The sequence below is a fragment of the Pezoporus occidentalis genome, unplaced genomic scaffold, assembly GCF_034315485.1.
Source record: "Pezoporus occidentalis ecotype Australia unplaced genomic scaffold, CSIRO_AGI_Poc_V1 ctg101, whole genome shotgun sequence".
NCBI lineage: Eukaryota > Metazoa > Chordata > Aves > Psittaciformes > Psittacidae > Pezoporus > Pezoporus occidentalis.
The window spans coordinates 2,257,435-2,278,545 of record NW_026912791.1 but is presented as its reverse complement, the minus strand read 5'-3'; the positions used below and the strand labels follow the sequence as shown (position 1 = coordinate 2,278,545).

The 21,111-nt window shown below is 37.8% G+C and overlaps 1 protein-coding gene across 1 annotated transcript in view; it reads right to left on the bottom strand.

Moving 5' to 3' along the window:
- Window positions 1–21,111, bottom strand: part of RET (ret proto-oncogene) — a 202,025-nt gene that overhangs the window by 93,868 nt on the left and 87,046 nt on the right. The window lies entirely within an intron of this gene.

Sequence of the window (21,111 nt, the reverse complement as noted above, 5' to 3'; positions counted from 1 at the left end):
AAAATACAAGAAATTACCCTGTAGAGCTGATAAAGAACTAGCCTAATTTAACTCCTCTGTTAGATCCCCATCAAGCAGTCCCTTGGTCTTCATAAGCCTTGGGAGAGCAAGAGGCCAAGTACAAGGACTAATGACAAACTTGAGAATGAACACTAGCAATCACCATAAATTAATTGCATTTGAAGCTGCCTGACAGTATAAACTTTTGAATATTTACTCACATGTGCAAGTGTTTGCAGGGCTTTCACAAATACCTGGAAGGGGGAACTATGAAACATACTTAGGATGTCTCCATAAACCAAGGGAAAGGCTATAGCAAAGAAAGAAACATATAAAGCATTAACATTAAATCAATGCTTTGTGGAGAAAGCGTTGTCTTACGTTAAGCTGAGCTTTATCTTAAATCAGATTTAAAAGCTCGCACAGTATACAAATCAATATTGATGCCATCTAAAATACACCACTATCATCTGCACTGATAAACGCCAGTTTCCATCCAGGACAAAGTGACTTCTTGGAAGAATGTCAAGGACTTCCAATCTCTTCTGGCATCTCAGCAAGTGAAGCCAAAGCTGTACTCTTCTGCCAACTTCAGGCTCTGCTCCAGCGCATTAAAACTGATTTTAGATGCCATCATGTTCGTCATACAAGGAGCAGAAGTAAGGTCACCAGAATAATTTTTTCATTTGATTTCAGGCTTTTAAGCAGATTTATACGTTTTCAGAGGATCATAGCTTATGCACAGCACACATGGGAAAAAGGTTGCCAACTTGGATGAGAAAGGAACTAAATACTAACGTCTTTGGTGTTCCAGCTACTGTGATCATCACTCCAATGTTGATGTAGTCACCATCCCTGCTGGAGCTGTTCTCCTCTTCGGTCTGCAGTTTGCTGCAAGCCTTCAACAAGGAAAAGTGATGGTACATTGAGGAAACATAGTTCATCCAGGAAACTTAGCTTACCAGACGGAAGACAAAAATAACTTAACTGCAGCACCTCATGAAACCTTGTAAAAACCTATCAAAATAGGGGCATTTCGAATTTTCACTCAGAATTCAAAGTTCAGGGAGAAAAATGAAACCCTTCCTGCCCAAACTTGTTTTCAGACCCCTAAAGGGGTCCCAACACAGACTGTGAAGCATCTGCCCTTGAGTTTACTGGGGTAATACAAGCCTACAACAACCATCTCCTTCCAACAGCTAACTTCTGCTCCAATATGCATAAAATACACGTTCATGTCATTCACTTGGTTTCTTTGTCTGACGGCCCTGTGAAAATTGAGTGAAAATCAGTTCTACAAAATGAGGAATAAAAAGTTAGGTGTCCTTAAGTCTCCAGATGAGCTCAAGCTTTACAGGGAGCTCTCACATCACTCTCCTAGTAAAAATACTTTGGAAATAAATCAACACTTCCCTGCAGGTTGGTGCAATTGTGAAACTAAGGTGCATATTTTTTTCCCTCCTGCTTTGAGTCATTCATTTGGCACAGCAGACTGAGCTATTAAATTATTGTTTTGGTTTTTTTTCCTTTTATAAAGGCACCTGGAGATATCTTGATACGATAATGCTTCCTGAAACTGATGCTAATTGATAGCTGTTTCTTGGTTTCATCAGAAGTCTTAGGTCATGCTCATTTAGCATCAGGACACTTGAGGACTGTTCTACGCTTCCACATTAACCAAACATTCATGCATGAACACAGAAACATTTTCATAGATGAAACTCCTTCTAGAAGATTGTGTTTGAAATACAATTCTTGATCAGTTCAGGATTTAAACATTTTTTTCCCAAGCTATAAGGTTGGTTGTTTTAGAGTTTCAGTCTGACAGCTATTGTTGATCATGTTAGGAAAAAAACATTTTAAAATGATAAAAAATGCTTATTAACACTTAACACTACTTTGTGATCAAACTGGAAATATATACAGTTACAACTGAGATGGCACTGAACAGATGTTCTTCCTAAGACAAATTTAATGGTAAAAGGACAGATCAAATTTTGATTGTGGGAATGACAAAGAATTTATCTGCTTGGTACTTCATTCAAGTTGTTACATATACGTTTTCCACAATCCTTCTGTCTACTCCTTTCTTCCCTACTTGTTACATACAGCTAACACTTAAACTGTGCAATAACCACACCATCTATTTTAATTTTTGTCCATTTGAGATCCCTAAAAGAAAGCAGTATGTTTTCCTGGAGTACTCATCCAAAAGTGCAATGAAATGATCAGAAACACCCATTATCATGAGAAAGCAGCAAACCTATGCCAAGGGATGTGTCCATCACAGCACCTAGAGAAGGGAACCAAGAATATACTTCTTTCAAGTCAGGAGGAAATAAACCATTCTTGTGGAGAAGGAATGCCACCAACCATCCTGGTCACAAGCCATTTAAGCAAGGGCTCAACATTGTCCAATACATAGATTTCATGGCAAAACCAGGATTCTTGTGAAAACAGTGACAAGGGACAGGCATAAGTGAAGATGCTGTGTAAGGGAAAACAGAACAGCAGATCACGAGCCTGGGCTAGACCAGGAAGAACCAAAATTCTTTGGTGACCTGACAAAGCTATTCCTGCCATGAGCTGGCTGCCCTCATCAGACCCCACTGCTGCTTCTTGGCGATAAGACCATAAGTTCATCCAAGAAAGGGTAGTTCAGGTCACTATGAATATAACATAGAGCTTTTGAAACTACATTAATCCACAACAATGCCTGTTTCTGGCCATCAAATTGTTTCACTAAAAACATAAACTTATCTATCAAAACAATAATGATATCATAAATCATATACATCTGTTTTCTTGTGCCAAACAGACCTCAATATCTGATGCCACCACAAATCAGTAGTGAAACAGTTCTCAGACTATTGGTTCATCTGAATTTTTCACCTGCTTGACTTTTGCTGCAGGTTTTTGTGAAGCACAGGATAACTGTGCTAGGATGTTTCAATGCAAAGAGAAAACAAGTTCTCCCAATACTTGTGAATAATGGGTGTTTTCTTGTTTCATTTCCACTAAGAATCTCATGTCTTACACCTGTCTGGTTACTTGAGCCCTGAAAGCTGACAGAAAAATACAGCTCAGTTTTCATACCATTATTCTAAGGATAGTCCTGGGAGTGCCATGAATGCTACCTATTATATAATTTAAGAGGCATATGGAATCAGATGCATACTGACATTCAACTGTTGTGCTTTCAATAGTATAAGTTTTAAAACTCAGAATGAAATCCAGAACTGCATTTTGTACACTATTGTGGGCCAGCAGGATTGCAGGAGTGTGATTAAAACATAATGCGTGCCTTTCACTGTGATGATGCCCACTGGTCCATGCAGAAGAGCCCACAACATCGCAAGGCAGATGTGCATGTTGCAAGGGCATCCAGCAGAGCTGGGCCAGCTGCTGCCATTCCGTCTCCACAGGAATATACCCTGGATAGTATGAGGGGCAGCAACAGGGCTGATGACTCATGATTATCTCATTTGCACAGACAATCCTTTTTGCCTGGAACCATACTTTAACACAATCCCAACACTTGTAACCCACAGGCACCTTGGCATTGAGGCTCAATATTTATTCCATTACTCAAGAGACACTAATTTCCCTGAGGTATTAACAAACATAAGTATGATAAATCTCTCCACATCAGTATGAGCAGTAAAGTTCTTCTGAACTTTGAAGACCAGATTTTTCTAGCTTTTAAACAAACATTTTGAATCTGCCTGGAAACATTATGAACACGCACAAGCATATTCACACATCCTGCATCAGAATTTGAATAGTAGGGGGTAGATATTTTTCCAGAAGTTACAGTACAACTAGTTAGAAAAATATATTGAAACTGGCAGCTGATAAATTAAAACCAGCTAACAAAACACAAAACATTCTTTGTTGACTCTTTTCCAGGTCTGTTTCCAGTAGATAATGTACTACTATGGTGATAATAATATAAAAGTTATTTCATCCTTGTTTCTTAGAATTTGGTGTCAGATGTAAAAACCCACCTGAGAGATATGAAACCTCAATTCCCTAGTTATTCACAAGGAACTTACAGCCTGGGTTATGGCCAAGGCAAGCTTCCTGCTTACTGCCTGGCTAAAGTACCCTTGCAGCGACCTGGAGGAGGTGAATGTCATGGAGAGTGATTCTGTTCAATCTACTCACCATGTTTTGCAACTCACCAAAACCATTTCTGAAGCTCGTAGATGACCCTAAAAAGTACTCTGTTACCATCTTGAATAAAAATAACAACAGCCATATAAAGCTGTGGTACTTTCTGAATGCCCAATAAATATTTTTGGACCTCAGGTTTCCTTTTATTTCTTCATTAAATAGCACACTTGTCTGCAGAGAACTTGAAAACATGAGCCTAGAGGTTTCAAACCTGATAGTTTTAAAAATAACTTATAATGTAGAAAAACTAAAAATATACATCTGCTCGGGGTTCAATATGAAATGTAGTTAATTGGAGTGACAAACCCATCTCTTCCTTGAGCACTATAAAATCTGATTTGCTTTAAATTCAACAGCTAAGCTCTGAAATCTTTTCAGCTTTACCTTTACCACACCGCTCCTGAGAAGAGGCCTCACTCTCCTGGCACAGACATCTCTGTGTGTGGAAGCCAAGCAGACTTGCCAGTCATGCTACTCTTCCTGCCAGTTCCTGCAACCCACAAGAAGGTTTGGTAAATGCCATAGTGCCATTGGCAATGTCACCTACAGTCACAAGTGGGGTTCTGCCACAGTCATCAGTCTTCAGTTCTAACGAGATACGTGGTGGGAAACAGGGGGTTTGAAAAGCATGGTAGCTGCTGACTCACCACGTTACAGAGTTTCCACACAAATCAAACCAACCCATGAGAAAGCTTCTGCAGAGCCCAGAGCCAGGGGTGTGAGGCATGGACTCTCAAATCATTCTGTCTTCCACAAAAGAAGCCGCCAGCAGTAGAAATAATAAACCCTGCTGCTCCTATGTATGATCTAGTACTAGAAGCAAAAAAAAAAACCCAGATCTTCTTTGTAACACAACAGCTTTGTAGTAACAACGGGTAAGGTGCTCAGTTGTTGTAAACTTCCATAGGTTCAGAACAGAGTTACAATAACTTATGCTAGTGGGAGATTTGCCCCAATACCATAAGGAGAACCACTGACCTGATAGTTTTCATCAGGTCAAATTCTGCCAAGGAAGATCTGACAAGATCATGACCATTATTCGGTTACGAATATAAGCATGAAGGCACACTAAATTTAATGAAGAAAAGATCACATTCAATGGAATAACAATTAATTTTGTCACTATAGGAATTAGTATAAAATAACAGATTCAGGATTTACAAGGGACTTCACCTCTAAGTTAACCTGTATTGGGTTAAATGATCTACAAAATCTGATTTACTTTCAACACCATATGTTACTAAATTGTAATCATTAGAAACTAGGAAATATGATCCTAAGCTAATTCAAGAGATCTGGATTCATACTAAAGTGTATCTTTAAATATATAATATCATAGTCATAAAAGAAAGCACTCAGGTAGTCAGGTCACATATCTTCATTCTTGCCATGGTTTATAGAGGCACGTTTGCCCCTGCATTCTATCGATCTAACAGGATGTGTTTTTCTATTACACGTGCACATAGTCTCTACATTTAAAGAACATTACATTAAAAATGAAATCAAGAGCTTGCCTGTGAGGAAATGCAAGCAGAGATATTGCCTCATATATTTTTTATTTGCTCACTCGTATGCCTTATAAGTCTCATTCAAGAGCTCCTATAAGTCGACGGCAGTACTTGTGCTGGAACTTGCAAATTCCTGGTGTCCAACCCAAAGATGTAACCTCAAAATAACATACCTGAGACTAACAGAGGACTCTGCTTTGTTCTTCCTGTGCACTGAGTAAGCCCAGAGTTGTATGAATGCAAGAATATACAATTACATAAATAAATAATCTGATTTCAGATTGGAAAGATAAACTTTGCTCCTCTTTTTAGTGCCTAATACGACAATACTGTCCTTGAATGTAGGTTGTTCCAATATTTCATTTCCTAAAACCTTTTTTTAAATCAAAATTTCATAATTGCACTATATGGAGCCACACTGAGTGCTGCGTGTTTTACCACAAAAGTTTAAATGGCTGAAAACAACCATTCCAAAGGAAAAGAGCAATCTGTTGGACTCTACAGTGGGTAGACATGATATATTGTAAATATACAACATGCTAAGTATGGCCCACAAACACCAAAAAAACCCAACAACAACAAAGCAAACAAAAAAACAACCCCAAAGCCACCCAGAAAACAAAAAAATAAACCCCAAACAAAAAAGTGCCATGACTCATATCTGCCCCTTAACTTCAGTATTTGATCACAATTTGAACTTAAAAAGGACTAGAAAGTTCTCAAAATTGTCATGACCAATAAGAGAAATGGATGCTAATTATTGGCCAGCCCAGTATAGATTCACCTTAAGGCAAGAGATCCATGAACTCCAACATCCTGCATGGACCTACGGCTCTATAGAGTGGAGAACACATTACGGACGAATGAACCACTCTGAGATTTTAGCAGAAAGTCTTCAGAAAATGACAAGCGTGCAAGTTCCTTAAATTAGAGGTTGACTTTCAAGGACATGGGAAAAAACTGTTCCTCTCTTCCGTTAGGTCCCTGTTCAAAATGCCAGGTCACAACAGCCTTTAAAGTATACACTGATAGAGCATTTCCTACCATTTCTTATTGAAGAGACACTCTTGCCTATGTAAAAGCACAAAAGACTGTATATGTGTATTTTGGGGAGAAGAGGCAGGGTCTCTGTTGCAGTTACCCATTATATAGTACATGGTTCTGACTGCAGTTTCTCTAGCAGAAACAGCAACAACAGCATGAGATAACTTCAAACTTGTCTCTGCTTGTAATGCACATAATAAAAAATATTATAAACCAGTAAGGTTTTATTTTGTCTTGCTGTTGCAAATCAAAACACTGAGGACAGCTTCATATTTATTTTTCCAATTTTCAGATAGAAATGTTTCTGTTTTAGTGAAACTACACCTACCTTCACACACATATACAGAAATAATATAAACCCTTAGAAATTCATTCTACTATTCCTTTGTGCCTTGACTTCCATGAACTTGAAGAGCAGAAATCAGAGCCCAGGGGAGACAGAGAAGAGAAAATTTAAATGCCTAAAGCAGATAACCAAAAGTAGGTTACCACCATATTTTTAATTCATGCATGTTATGAGACAAGATGACAGTCATATATATGTCTCCTATTATCAATGGCTAGGCAGTTTTTCTTTTAAGTTAGCATGGTAGGTTCAGCTGCTTAAAGTCTTTTTCTTTTTGTGTGGGCTGTGGAGTATCCTGTATTTTAGCTCAGAGAAATTTGTCTTGCTTGGAGTTTCAATTTCTCTGAAGCAGCATATATATGAAAGAAACAGTTTCTTGTTTATAACTCCCGACTACATGGTATCTCAGAGCAATTCAACGCAGCTGTTTCAGTTTTGTTGGCAGGTACAACTCTGTTTAACTAAAACTAAGAACTCAGTGAACACAAGCAAGGCCACACAGGTGATGTTTGATGTGCAGCAATAGCTTTGGAGCAGGCACACCACTCATTAATTGGAAGAGAAAATTCTGGAACATTGGCTACTGCCCCTTAGATCTGACAAACACAATTCATGAGATATGACCTGAAATTATCTTCTTTTATCCATTACACTGTCTACACGGAAACATTGCTCAGTTAACACCTGAAACTGGTTTGACTGATCCAGGTAAACAGAAATCAGGTAAATCAATGCTCTATCAAATCAAGTAACTCAATGCTCTGTCAACTTGCAATCAACATTTTTTACAGCTCCAACATTTCTAAGTTAAACCAGACTCTTTTAGCCCTCCTATAATACATCTCATATAAACTAGTCACAGCTGGTCTCTCCACCAATAAATCAACCATTGGAAGAGTAACAAAATATACACAACTAAGGCACAGACAGGACAGACGATTGTGATTGAAAGAGAAACCATGCAGTGAACCTAAGAAGTCAATTTAAAGAGTCTTGACATATTTCATCAACACATACCAAGGAAGTGCTCCCATTGGGAAGGTGGTTTTGTCTTAATTTTTTATGTTGGTTCCTCAGTGAATGCTTTGCATAAGGCATCTCTGAATGAAAGGGATGTCTGGTTTGTGAAAAAAGCTGCAGCCCCTTGAACTACTGATGACAGAGATTGTAAGAAATAAAATCCTAGAGCAGAAAGTTGTAGGGATGTTGACATACAGGAAGTTGACTTCTGCAGCCAGGGAATGCAATCTTCTGTCTCACTGGCAGGCTGGTTCTCCTGAAGGTGCCCCTAATAGCAGCGAGGCCACGGGAACAGCCTGAACTGATAAGGAATCCCTGGATATCACACTTCAACTCCCTATATAAGGGTAACTGTTTCTCTATTATCTTGAAGAGACTTTTAACTGCACTCTGCTGGCCACAATGCCTGCTCTCTTGGGAAAATATCGTAGAGATGTTGTACTTGTTTTTTTCAAGGGGTGCTGTATGTCCACATTGAAAAAATTCTCAGTGTCAAACCAAATTTAACAAAAAATTGTATGTTAATGGCACACAAAAAAATTGCCTGTCTGAAACACATATCTTTCTATGCCACTGGTCAGAAAAAACACTGGCTAAGTGCACCTCAGACTGGCTTGATAGAGTCTTCTAAGAAGCTAGACAGGAAACTGCCTTTGGTGAATCTACTTTTGTTATTTTGCATGCCTAGCACAATAATTCTTAACAAGATTCCACAGATAAGAGGACATGAAATTAAGCAGTTCACACTGAAGTACAATGTTAGACATTAAGCTGACAGTCCTCAATACCCACCATCTAAGAAGCTAGTGGGAAATAGTGTCAGAATAATAAGACATTCACAAGAAAGGGCCTTAGATTAAACCTTGTTAACTACATTAAGGAAACACTGGTTGTCACCTGTGGACATCTTGTTCAGCAGAAAGCGGAAACCAAGAATGCATGCTCTGTCAGAACTGATTTCTGAATCACTGGGGACTTGAAGTTTAAATAGACAGAAAATGACAAGAGGCTGTAGCACAAACCAACTGGAACCACTCTATCGGAGCATGAAGGTAATGTTCAGTGCTGATGAGTTTCTGTTTAATAGCTTCTTCTAAGCTATTAAACAAAACTTCCAAATCACAACCCTGAAATCATCTTAAATGACCTACTACCTTCAACGTCTTCCATTTTGGATTTCAAGACTTTAGTATCACCTAACAATGTCCCACAGATCCTAAATTTGTTTGTGTTAGCTTAGAAGTCTTGCTCTACAATATGAATCAAACTATTTACTGTATGTTTTCAGATAAAGTTATTTTGCTCTGTGCATTCATTATGAATCTAACCCAGTCTTTCTAAATACATCCTGAAATGCTGTTTGACCTGGGTCAGCAACATGCTTTAAACCTTCTGTGATTACCCATGAGATAGAACTCCTGAGAATAGTTTTCGCCCCAGGAAACGCTTGAAATAAGACTGAAAATAAGTTTCTATTGATTATTGCCACAAGAAACCTGCAGTGACTTCATAAAGATGATTCAGAGCTTAGCTTAGGCAGGATGACTTAATGTCGCCACAAAATCCTACATGAATAGGAATTCAAAATATCTCCACTATGTAATCACAATAAAAATTTGTCCTTTTAACTTTTTCATTGCATGTTTTCAGCTTTCTCCCTGAACTCTGAGGTACTCTTTCTGCTCTTATTGCACTTCTCTATGTAATTCCTCCCACTGCTATGAGTCTTCTGCTAGCAACTGTTCAAGTGCTTCCCTGAAGGCTGTCTAATACGGACACAAAGCCACTAAGGCTGACATGAGGCACAATGAAGGAATGAACTAAGGACATGCGTTGGTGCATAATGGAGCAGTGAATGCCATCCAGCAGGACACCCTCAGGTAGGACAAGCTCCTTCCTTGTCAATGTTCTATCCAGCAGCCACCTACCCAGCACCAGTATTGAGCAAAACATAAGGGTTGGCTTAAGGCTTCTTACCTGTATAGGCCCACCAGGATCAGCTTCCTGATGAAGTCAGAGAAGTTAGTGTCCTGCTTCCAAGCTGTCTCCCAGACTTCGGTACTGCGTGGCCACAGACTGGCTGAAAGTCACTAAGCAGTGACAAAGTGGCCCAGAGCCTGCTGACGCAGCCCAGAAGAGTGGCCTTGTTGCTCCAAGATGCTCAGGAAACCTAGGAAAATGGATTTGCTGCCACCCATGACCCCATACAAATTGGCAAACAGCTCACCTATGGCTCACATCAGCCTGCAATCTACACAGTCAGCATCTAAAGCTAGCCCCAGGTGTTAGAGACTGCAATATTTGGGACAGGAGTGATGATTGAGTTTAGAGACAAAGGGAATGGGATCTGGAAATTTCTTTCTGAAACAGAATGTTTCACCTGTTCAAATGTTTATCCCCCAGTACAGTGACACCAACTCCACAGCTAGGAGTAGAAAGGCTTTATCAGCTGCATCGGACTCCAGGGAATAAACCCTGCAAGTTTGTCACCAGTCAGTTGAGACGTAGGGCCTGTCTGAGGCAGCTGTGCTGTGTCTCTGCTGTATGAGTGGACATGCTCTAAAATACTGGATCTGGCAATGACAGTTTTCCCTTTTGCACATTATCTGCTTCACTGCTGTTGCATAAGGGTGATCTAAAGCTTAGCAAATACTTGTAGCTGGAAAGACTACACATGCAAAGTTGTTACAGTAATACTTTTCATTTGCAGAAAACTGATAATTCATTAGCTATCCAAAACAGTTGAATGGCTTAAGAAAGTACAGCTAACAATAGGCATTTTAACCGTCAGGTAGCAAAAAGCACATCTACAGTGTCTCAGCAGGGGTGGAGTATTTCTCATTTACGTAGTTGCTGTGGCAAAAATATTACCATTACTTCCTACCTAGATGCCAGTAAAAGAGCTCACTACGAGTATTAGAACAACATATTTTGCTTTTGTTGCTCCTATGCGAAAAAGGTTATAATTTATCTTTCTGGAATACAAATACAAGATTTTTCATGGAGGTAACTCACATGTCCATTGCTTTTAGTGCTGCATGAATGTTAACCTCATGCTCTCCGTTCTCAGAATTATATTTCCCATATTGAAAGGGATTCAGTGAAAAACACATTTACTATCAGAGACCACAAACGTGGACTATGATATAAAGTGAGTTGCCCAGAGTCAGCAGCATAGCTGGGAACAGAGCTCAGAGTCAGTATCTAAAGGCCTGTTCAGGAGACAAAGGAAAACTTTGCTTGACTACTGGAAGTTCATGGGGAGCCCTAGTTAAGCTTAGCTGTGTACGTTCCTCACTCCCTGTGACTTACAGGCCTCACAAAGCACACACTAATTGACATGGTTGAAAATCAGTTATCCGGCTGCTTCATCTTGAGTCAGTTTGATGTTTTCTTCTTAAGCCTCCATCCCTTGAAAATCATAAAGATGTAATTCATTCTGATCCTGCAGGGGTTAGTCAGATTGATAGGCCTGTGGATGAACTGATGATAGTCTTTGGAGGACTTCAATCATATTACTGTGTTAATGTTCTGGGTCACTAGTCTAATGAAATGAGTATCTCAAGATGGAAGCAAGTTAACATGAACATTTTCTCAGTCAAGAGAAACAGCCAGTGTGGTCAGTGACAGACACTGGAACATAAAATAAAGAGGTATTCAGTGCTAGAACAGTATAAGCCACTGAGATGAAGACAAATAATGGTCCATATGCCAGCAGAAATAGCTTTGCTCACAAGGCTCATATTCTAAAGCCTAACATTCAAAAGTGCTACAAGCCTTTATGTAGTACAGCTCAGTCGATTCCCTCTGGAAGACTCAGTTTAACAGCCTACTAAGCATGCATTTACATTGCTAATATTAAGGGCAGCTTAATCGCTCAATGCAACATGTGTGGTTGCTCTTTCAGTATTTCCATGCAATCTACAAACTCATTTCTGGGATATATTTATATAACATATTTGCCACTCTATAGATACTACACACAAGATATAATGATATACATGTTTGGAGAATCAGGATCTTATGAGCCAACTCAATGTCATCGCTTGTTTACTGTGATGGTTCCTGCTAGCTGCAGCAAAGCCTGCCTCAGATTTATGATGACGAAGTTCACATGCACATCACTACCCATGATAACACAGGTTGCCTATTCAAAGAAGAGAGGATGGTTGTGTATGTACATATGTTTGAGTTGAGATGCAAAGAAAACTGTAAATAAGCATTAGGTTTATCATTGAATAAATATAAGAGCATTTATGGATGATGATCAGCATTATTACAGAGCACAGAAGTGCGATAATATTAAACCCTATTCCATTCATCATTATAAAAAAGGTTGATCTGTGGCAAATGGCAGAGTAGATTAAAAGAAAAGTGTGGATCCTCACAATTATTTCACAGAGCCTCCAAATAATTTTTATCAGACTAACATTGATCAATAGTACCCTTAATATCTTTTTCCCTGACAGATGTCAGTATTCCTTCCCCTCTGCACCCTTTTACTGCTTCATTCCCTCAGAAGTGGTAAAAACCCTTTGCATTTTGATAATGAAGTATTTCATTCAAATGAAAAATCACCTAATAATAAAGCGTTAGCCAGATCAAAAAAAAAAAAAAATCAGTTAATCAGTGGGGAATTATTATTAGTCAATCATGTAACTAATTAAAAACATTGATAACAGACAACACTGCAACAAAGTTATCTTCCTCCCAACCCAGCAAAATGATCTGCCTGCTGCACATATAGATAGTATGGGATGACCTGCTTACAGATAAGTCTGCAACTGCTGACCAATCTATTTTTACTTAGTGGCATTATTTCCCCAGCTCAGCAGTTCTGACAGATCACAGCTTTGAGTCTGAGACATTTGTGAACCATCTCTTTGTTAGTGACAAATAGCAAAGTGCACATCGATAAATCACACCCTTTGTCTCTTTCTTTTCCCTCCCCCACACAGTTGCTGCTTTTTCTTGTCAAACCAACCCAGGCTGAACACTCCTCAATCATCTTTATTAACCTGTAAGAAATTCTGAAGAACAGATCCTATGTAATAGAAAATGACCTCAAATAATTAACATTTTTGAAGTGGTTTTTATCTGAATTTTGTCCAAGGTACGTAAGTCATCATTCATCTTTCCTCTTCCTGGCAGTGCACTTAGACATAGTAAGTCTTAAAATGATGACATCACCATCCCATGATCCTTCATTATAAGTAATTAAAGCAATAATATGGCTCTTCTCACACAGTAGTCATCAAGCAGACTTACTCGTATGAAATCTCAGCCATAGTGCACCTGAGGTGAATTGAAAGAGCACAGGACTTAATGTTTTTGGTGAACTGCTGGTACTTTTGTGTGAATTTATTGGTGCTGAGAGAGTAGTGCATGTTAACATGCAGGGAGACTAAATTCTGCTATTAATCCATGAGACAGGCACTGCAGAGGTAATATTAGGTTTCTTATTCACGTGTAGTATCAAGGCCTTGACAAGGAAGGAAGGAAGGAAGGAAGGATTTAGTTTAGTCTGTGCCTCTTCAGATTTTGGCCTTTCTCATAAACAAACTGGCAAAGCTATCAACATTAATGTCTGGATAATATGTTCAGTGACAGGGACAGTACCCAACAGGAACTCTGTTAGACACTCAAACACCTTTCTGCAAAGACCATTAGTCTTTGCAGAAAGAAACACTTTCTTATGCTCTTCAAGAAGCTTTGATCTAAAATCAGTAAGCTAGATCAGCTACCGAATAGGAGAATACCCATCTAACAATGTATCCATTACAGGTTTTTAATGTGTTACTACATGAATTTCAGATTATTATTTTAATTCATTAAGAAGTTTCAAAATACGCATTACTATTTTCCCCATAGCAAACAATAAAACATCTGTTTTTCATGGGCAATTGCAGCATAACACACCATATAGTGTTATAATTCACATCCCACTTGGTGATCTCCTCTGTGTATTTATTTTTAATAGTGACTTCAAAATACAGTCTGGTTTGTGGGACTCCTTGAAAAGTCCCATTTCAGCCTTAGTTGCTTCCATATATACAACAGTTTACAGTCCCGCTACCACAGCTGCATTCACACTACAGACTGATTTGTGTATCTGTTTTTTTTTCTGATGCATTCCGGATTCCACTGTCCTGACATAATCAACACTATACATGCTACTGAGCTTAGTTAGGTGACTATCACAGTTAGACCAAAAGTTTCTTGCAAGTAGACCAACCTGCACTGACATTTACAATAAGCATGACAGATATGCAAGAAAATAAGGCATCTAGGAAAAGAGAAGAATACTGTCAAAGAACTGTTATTTATCTATTGTTCTGCTTGTGACACAAGTTCTGTTTTTAAATATTTTTATTGCTTCCACAATTTACTGGATTAAATGATGCTCAATATCCAAGAAATCATGGAGGGCTGGCTATTCAGAACCTGGTAATCTAGAATAACACCTTAATTTTTCTGTCTGTGGTGATTCAAACTATCTGCATACCTGCCCCAAACCTACTTTTGTCTTTCAAGCCTATCTTCTGCCTCCACCCATCCTGAATCCACATGATGGCACTACACCGCACCTGTGTCAAAAACTGGCTGAACACTGGAACTTAGAGCTCAACATATAAAAGAGGAGAAGGCTTGCCAAAACTAAATGTCAGTTAGAACTTACCTTGCATCTCTAAGTATAAATCTTCATTTTAACCTTCACCATAGCTGGGTAATGCAAACAGGGGTATATCTGAGAGTACAGGAAGGATCCAGAGGCTGTGGTCATGGTTCTACAGGTATGATCAACTTTGGCAAGGTCTGGGGTGTGCTTTTGGGAAAACCTGTTCCATTTCATTTGGAAACAATAAAAAGGTGAAAATGAAGAAGGGGGCGGGGGGGGGGGGGGGGCAGCAGAAACAAATCCCATATGTTGAAAAATGATGAGTTGCATACTGACTTTCTCATCAGTCTTATTAGATAGGTATTGCATAATTCCTTCCACACTCCTTCTTCTACAAAGGTTACACAGTCTATCCTGTGTTACAGAGAAAGATTGGACATGACTGTCATTCCTAACTAATATTTGTCTAACTATTTATTTAAAGAATGGAAATTAAAGGGCATGGCTAGGTTTTCTATACCACTGCTTCATATTCTCAACAGTAGAGGATAGAAAATGTTTTTCTTTTACCAAATGTAAATGTTTCTTGCTGCAATTAAATCTGTCTTGCTTTACCAACTGTACTCCCACCTAGCTGCAGTTGACAATAAGTATAGTTTTCCTGTATTTGTATCTACGTTCCACTGATTAGGAAATCTGTCATTATTTTGACTTCCTCAGGTAAGCAAACCAGAGAAAAATTTGCTACAGTATTTTATTTTAAGATGAGAGAGAAAAACCCTATAAGAAGAGCAAGCAGCAAACTTCTCAGCCAGTTTTCATATTGAAAAGAAAAAAAAAAACCAAAAAAAAAACAAGCCACACACACCCCCCACACACACCCCCCCCCGCCAAACCTGCTCAAAACCCTCCTAGAAGAATAACAGGAATTAATACTATCCCAAGAAGTTATATATCTAATTCAGGATTCAAGATACAAGAATGGGACCTTTTGAGAGCAGGTGTTATTAGTCACCTTTCAATCTCATCATCCAAAATTCAGAAAAATGTATTTTTATGAATAGTTTTATTTTATCACTACCTGCAAGAAAAGGTTGGCTAAAGAGCATTTTATACTTCTGACTAAAAAGATATATGATTGGCTTTTTGCCTTGATACAAAAACTATCTTTTTTTTCCTCCTATCATTATCATCTCTTAATTAATCCAAAAGTTTGCTTAATTACTTAATTCTTCCATTTATTTAATCTATTTACCAAACAACATTTTTCATTAGAAATTCTGGACTGCAGGCTTTAAAGTGTGATCATGTCTGCAAGATAAACATGTAATGCATATTCAAGTATGTACTGAAGCTTATAGACAATATTTAGAAAATACATATTTTCTGATTGTAATTTTCATCCATTTTGTCTCTGTGTGAAGAGCGTTAATAAAAAAAGGGTTTATATTTCATTGTTTGAACGAACATTCAGTTACAGCTCTGGTTTATTTATTCAGACTGCTGACATTTCCATGGTCTTTTATTAAAGACCTGATTAACCTGCAGAAAGTGCATGATGTTTGTACAAAGCTTAGCTTCTCTAAGCCTACTTCACACCCACATATTGCCTTCTGCTAGGGGAACATCAGTAATGTCAGCATCCCCTATCATATGACAACACCTTCAGAGGACTGACCCCTCTGTCAATACAGCATGATTTATAATGCCAGGAACCAGATTATGAGTAACATCAGAGTGTTAGCTTGAGCCTTTGGTCAGCCATGGTGCTGCTATGAGTCTATGGGTTTGCAGGAAATAACTAACCTTGCAGCTCTGCTAACACCTTTATCCACACTGCTGTCCACTATGCCAGCATCCAGTTGCTGTAATAAACTTTCTCACAGTAGGTTTGCTATTTCTAGACAGAAGTATTGGCTTAAAATAACTGGAGCCCTCTGCGTGTGACTCTCTCAGATGTGCTGAGTATAATATTCTTCCCAAGGTGATCATGCTTTCCCTGATTTAGGATTCTTTGAAAGTTAAAGTGCTCTTTGCATGAACATGGGGAAAATGAATACAACTGAGAAAATTTAACTATGTGCATTTTAAAATAAGCTGTCAGAAAGATCACGTATCAAATAACAATAAAAAATACCCAGTCATGTCTGAGAAGTTTAATGAAACTAAATTCAGTATCCATTTTCCTGTTACCTGATGACTCAAGTTATGATAATCCACCAACAGATCAGCAATTCCTCTTTTATCTAAGCCAAGTACTAAATATTTAGAGATTTAAAATTCAAAGTGAATTAATTAACAGTGAACTACCATGATGTCCACACATGAGATGCAAAATTACTAAGAGGTTATAAAACGCAAGATACAACCCTACCAAAGTTATTATCAACTAATTTAACATCTGACATAGTGACACTAAAAGAAAATAAAGTGATTGTGAAGGGATGTGACAGGTAGAAGAGTCCAGTTATGTAATTACTGAGGCAATGACAATTACAAACCTGAACTGATTAAGCTTTCACTGAACAATATCTTTTCAATGTATTGATCTATTTTGCACAGGGTAAACCACCACAAGTATCTCCTAATGTAAAAAAATTATCACAGTAATGAATTCATTTTTTTCTGGGCTGGCTGCATGCCATTTGCGTTTCACTTGTGGATCATGTTTATGTTACTTCCCAACTTTGTACTTTCTAGAAAAACAAAGCTGATGACATTCACAACCCCAAAATAAAATTTGCAGATGTAAAAAATATATACCAAGATTTATGCTCCTCCTGTGCATCTTCTTTCAGTGCTTTCTTGTACACACACAGGATTTAAAATTCAGTAACTTATCCAGGTATTCAAGGCAGGTATGGACTTGCATACCTTGTGAAAGTCTTTTCTGCGTTACGAATGTCTGCATAATGTGATATTGTTTGTAGAGAAAATCTCCATGAAAATCTCTGTAAAAACCTCTCTTACGCTATGGGAATATAAATGTGAAATTCTGCTTGTATATCCACACCTACCCTTTAAGGTACACTGCAAATTCATGCTTCAGTAAGCTCTGGCTCTTTTTTTGACTCAGATAAATCAACTTTATGCCTCTATTCTTGCCAGATAGCTATAGGTTCCACTAAAGGGCCTGCCAAATACATACAGCAAAGGCTCCATGTGACAGAAACATACAACTTGGAGGGTGAGAAGACATTTTAATGGGTTTTCTGTCTCTCTGTACAATTCCTCTTTAAACTCCTGTTATTTCCTTTTATTTCCTCTGTCTGTTAGCACCTCAGCTCAGCCTGCTTCCTGAGTGTTAGCAATCCAAGGAGGCAAGAGACAGAATTTTCCAACCAGCAAGGTACATATTGACAATCCAGATCTTCAGTGTTCTGAGTGTGAAGATTATACACACTGAAAATAGCAGAGTAGAAGGAGAAGGTTTGTCTTTGAGGATCAGGAGGATAGCAACCTATATTACCATGCAATTTTGTACAGACTAGTGAGTGCTGGAGTACATGGGGGCAAAGTTTTAACAGTAAAGTGCTCAACTTCCAGGAAATATGTACACCTAAAGGAATTTCAAAAGCTGAATCCTAGATATTTAAGAGTATGCAATACCCCAAAAACAGAGTTAGTGGAAATTACACACCATTTCTTTTGATGCATGACCCCTGAAAGTGTTTGATGTAAGATATGTCAAACCAGAGCTAAAGTTGATCTTAGCCAAAAGGGTGCTTGCCTGTGTTCAGTTTTGAGTAACATCTGTATCAGACTGGCCCTCGTAGCCCATACAATGACCTTTTTAAAATTAATTTTTTAACATTTTGTTTTATAAAAGCAGGAGGAAACTTCAGCGCAGATGCTCCCTTTAAAGGAATGCATTTGTACTATAGAAGGGAGGAAGACAGGAGGAATAATCTCATGAGGCTGTACTTGTTATTCAAAAGAAAACAGAGCATCTATGTTATTTAAAAGGTATAAAAGTCTCTCTAGGATATCAAAAGCAAGTTCTTTTCACAGCAAATTAACCTTGAAGAAACAGCTGGATGTAAACTAGGGCATCATGGTATGTTGCATACATGTGGAATTTGGGATAAAAATGTAAGAGTTTAGCAGAGTTTATTACTGAAAAGGTTTTTGTTTTTATTATGAAAAGAACATGTGCTCCAGCTCCTGAGTGGCAACTGAAAAGTATAGAAATAGCAGAGCAGCCATCATTGATGTCTGTACTAGGGCAGAATATTTTGTGGCCTTTTGAAATTACATTTCTTGCCCAGCTGGTTTTAAGTGATATCAACTACAAAGTCCTTTGGACTTTAATGATTCCAGCAAAAAAGAGAAGGGTTGGAAGAGTTTAATACCTAATTCTTAATCTAGTTGCTCTCTGTTCTAAGATTGCAGGGAAATAACTGTTTCAATCTAATAGCTTTTCCGTTTTTAAATTCTGCCTCTCAAGGCAACAGAACAACAGCATTGTTCCTCTCAGTCACAAAAAGAGACTTTAAGGAATGCAATAGCAAATCTTGGAGGGTGAATATTAAAGCTACCTTCTTTTCTGTACACCCAGAGCTGCAGTCAAACATGTATGAGTTCTGCTGACAGTGCCTTCATCCTGTCTCTGAATGACAGCAAGCGAAATAACTTAAGAAATATCTGTAGGCTTGTCATGTACTAATACCCTTTTGATAATGCAAACTGTTAATCCTAACGCAGGTAAAGAGAAGAAAAGAAACTGGGTTCTTATCTTAAAGAGTCCACATTAGCCAAATGAACACTTCAAGGTCATCCAGTATTCCTATAAACAAAACAAACCTATGAGCTCTATTATGTTGCTAAAATCCCATCTGGCTGACCAAACATAACCAATTTATTTTTGTTTTAAGCTTTAATTAAGTATTATAGATTGAAGTAAAGTAGTTAATAATTTAAAAGTACACTGACCCACAGAGAGCCAATACCTTAATCAGGTGAAGCCTGGGGAGAAGACATGCATGAAATAAAATAAAAAATTCTGTCCCTGCAGTCTCTCCTAGTAAATCAAAGACAGGATTTTTTATATTAATTGGCAATGACTTTATGTCTAGTCTGACTGCTGACACAGTTAGCCATAATAATAAAAAACATTTCTGTGGGAAGCGAAAATGCAGTTTGAATATTAATAATGCCTTCATTTTCTGTCCTGATTGATTAGTTTGAATAAAATTCAAGCAGCAAAGTCTCTGTCTCAGTTGCTTATCTTGGGGAAAATCACAGAAATTAAGTAACATATGAGTTAGCAATGCATATAAGTGACTGTCTATATAGAAGTTTCATTTCAGTGTTCTTGAAAAAACTCAATGGTCATTAGGTGGAAAATCATTGCAGAACAAGTTTAAATTCTGACCATTTTTCCATTCCATATTGCTTACATTTATCACAGGCAGAATTTGCTTAGCAAATACAGTCTGGAAAATGGTATTTGGGGCAATCTGCACCATAAAACAAATTATTTGCCCTGTGTGCTAAAAAATGTAAAGTATTCAGATAACATTTTAAAATCCTAACTCTTCCCCCCAAACGAATGCTCAAAACCTCAAATGAGCAAGCATAAATTAGTTAAATCTCTCTCAAAATTTGACTCAAAATTTTGCTGATATATGCAAAAGCCAATATTGGTGAACAAAGTCTGTGTATTAGATTTGTCCTTCATTATAAAACTTCATGCAGCACATCTTTCCAAGATATGCAGCACATCTTTTAAATATGTTTAACACATTTACATCCCCATTTTCCAAATATGTGAGGAGATATTCCAGTATTAAAAGCAATATTTTTAATCCTCTGACACTGAAAACCTCAATTTCAATATTTTCCTCGTATGTTAAATGTGAACAACCGCTCCTTATGGAGTCCAGAGCATTAAACTTGTGCTATATGTTTGCTAAAGGCCTCATAAATAATTTGATTTCTTATTAATATGGAATAAAAAGAGCTTAATGTCATTCATAACCCACTAATAATTCCTATTATATTACCCAAGTCATTGTTTCAAATGTTTTCAAACACTAAAGCCTAAAAGTCAAAATAAATCATTGAGTATTTGCTGTTTATTCTCCTCTATGAGAAGAAGTAGTTCTTCAAAATATAACTGCATCTGACAGAGACGTGCCCAGTAGGTTTGGAAAGAGAAACTGTGTATATAAAAGGGAAATTTCATTTCCTAGTCAAAAGGTAAGTAGATGCCCCAAGTGACAGTGTTCATATCTTAAAACTGTGAAAATCAACCACTTTGCTCTTCCTTAGGATTAAATAACACTGCACATACAAACAGCATAGATGAAAAATCTGAAAGAAAACAAATCTTTAGAAATTGAAACATCAAAGGATTGCATGTGGTAATATGTAGATAAAGCCCCATTTCCCATACA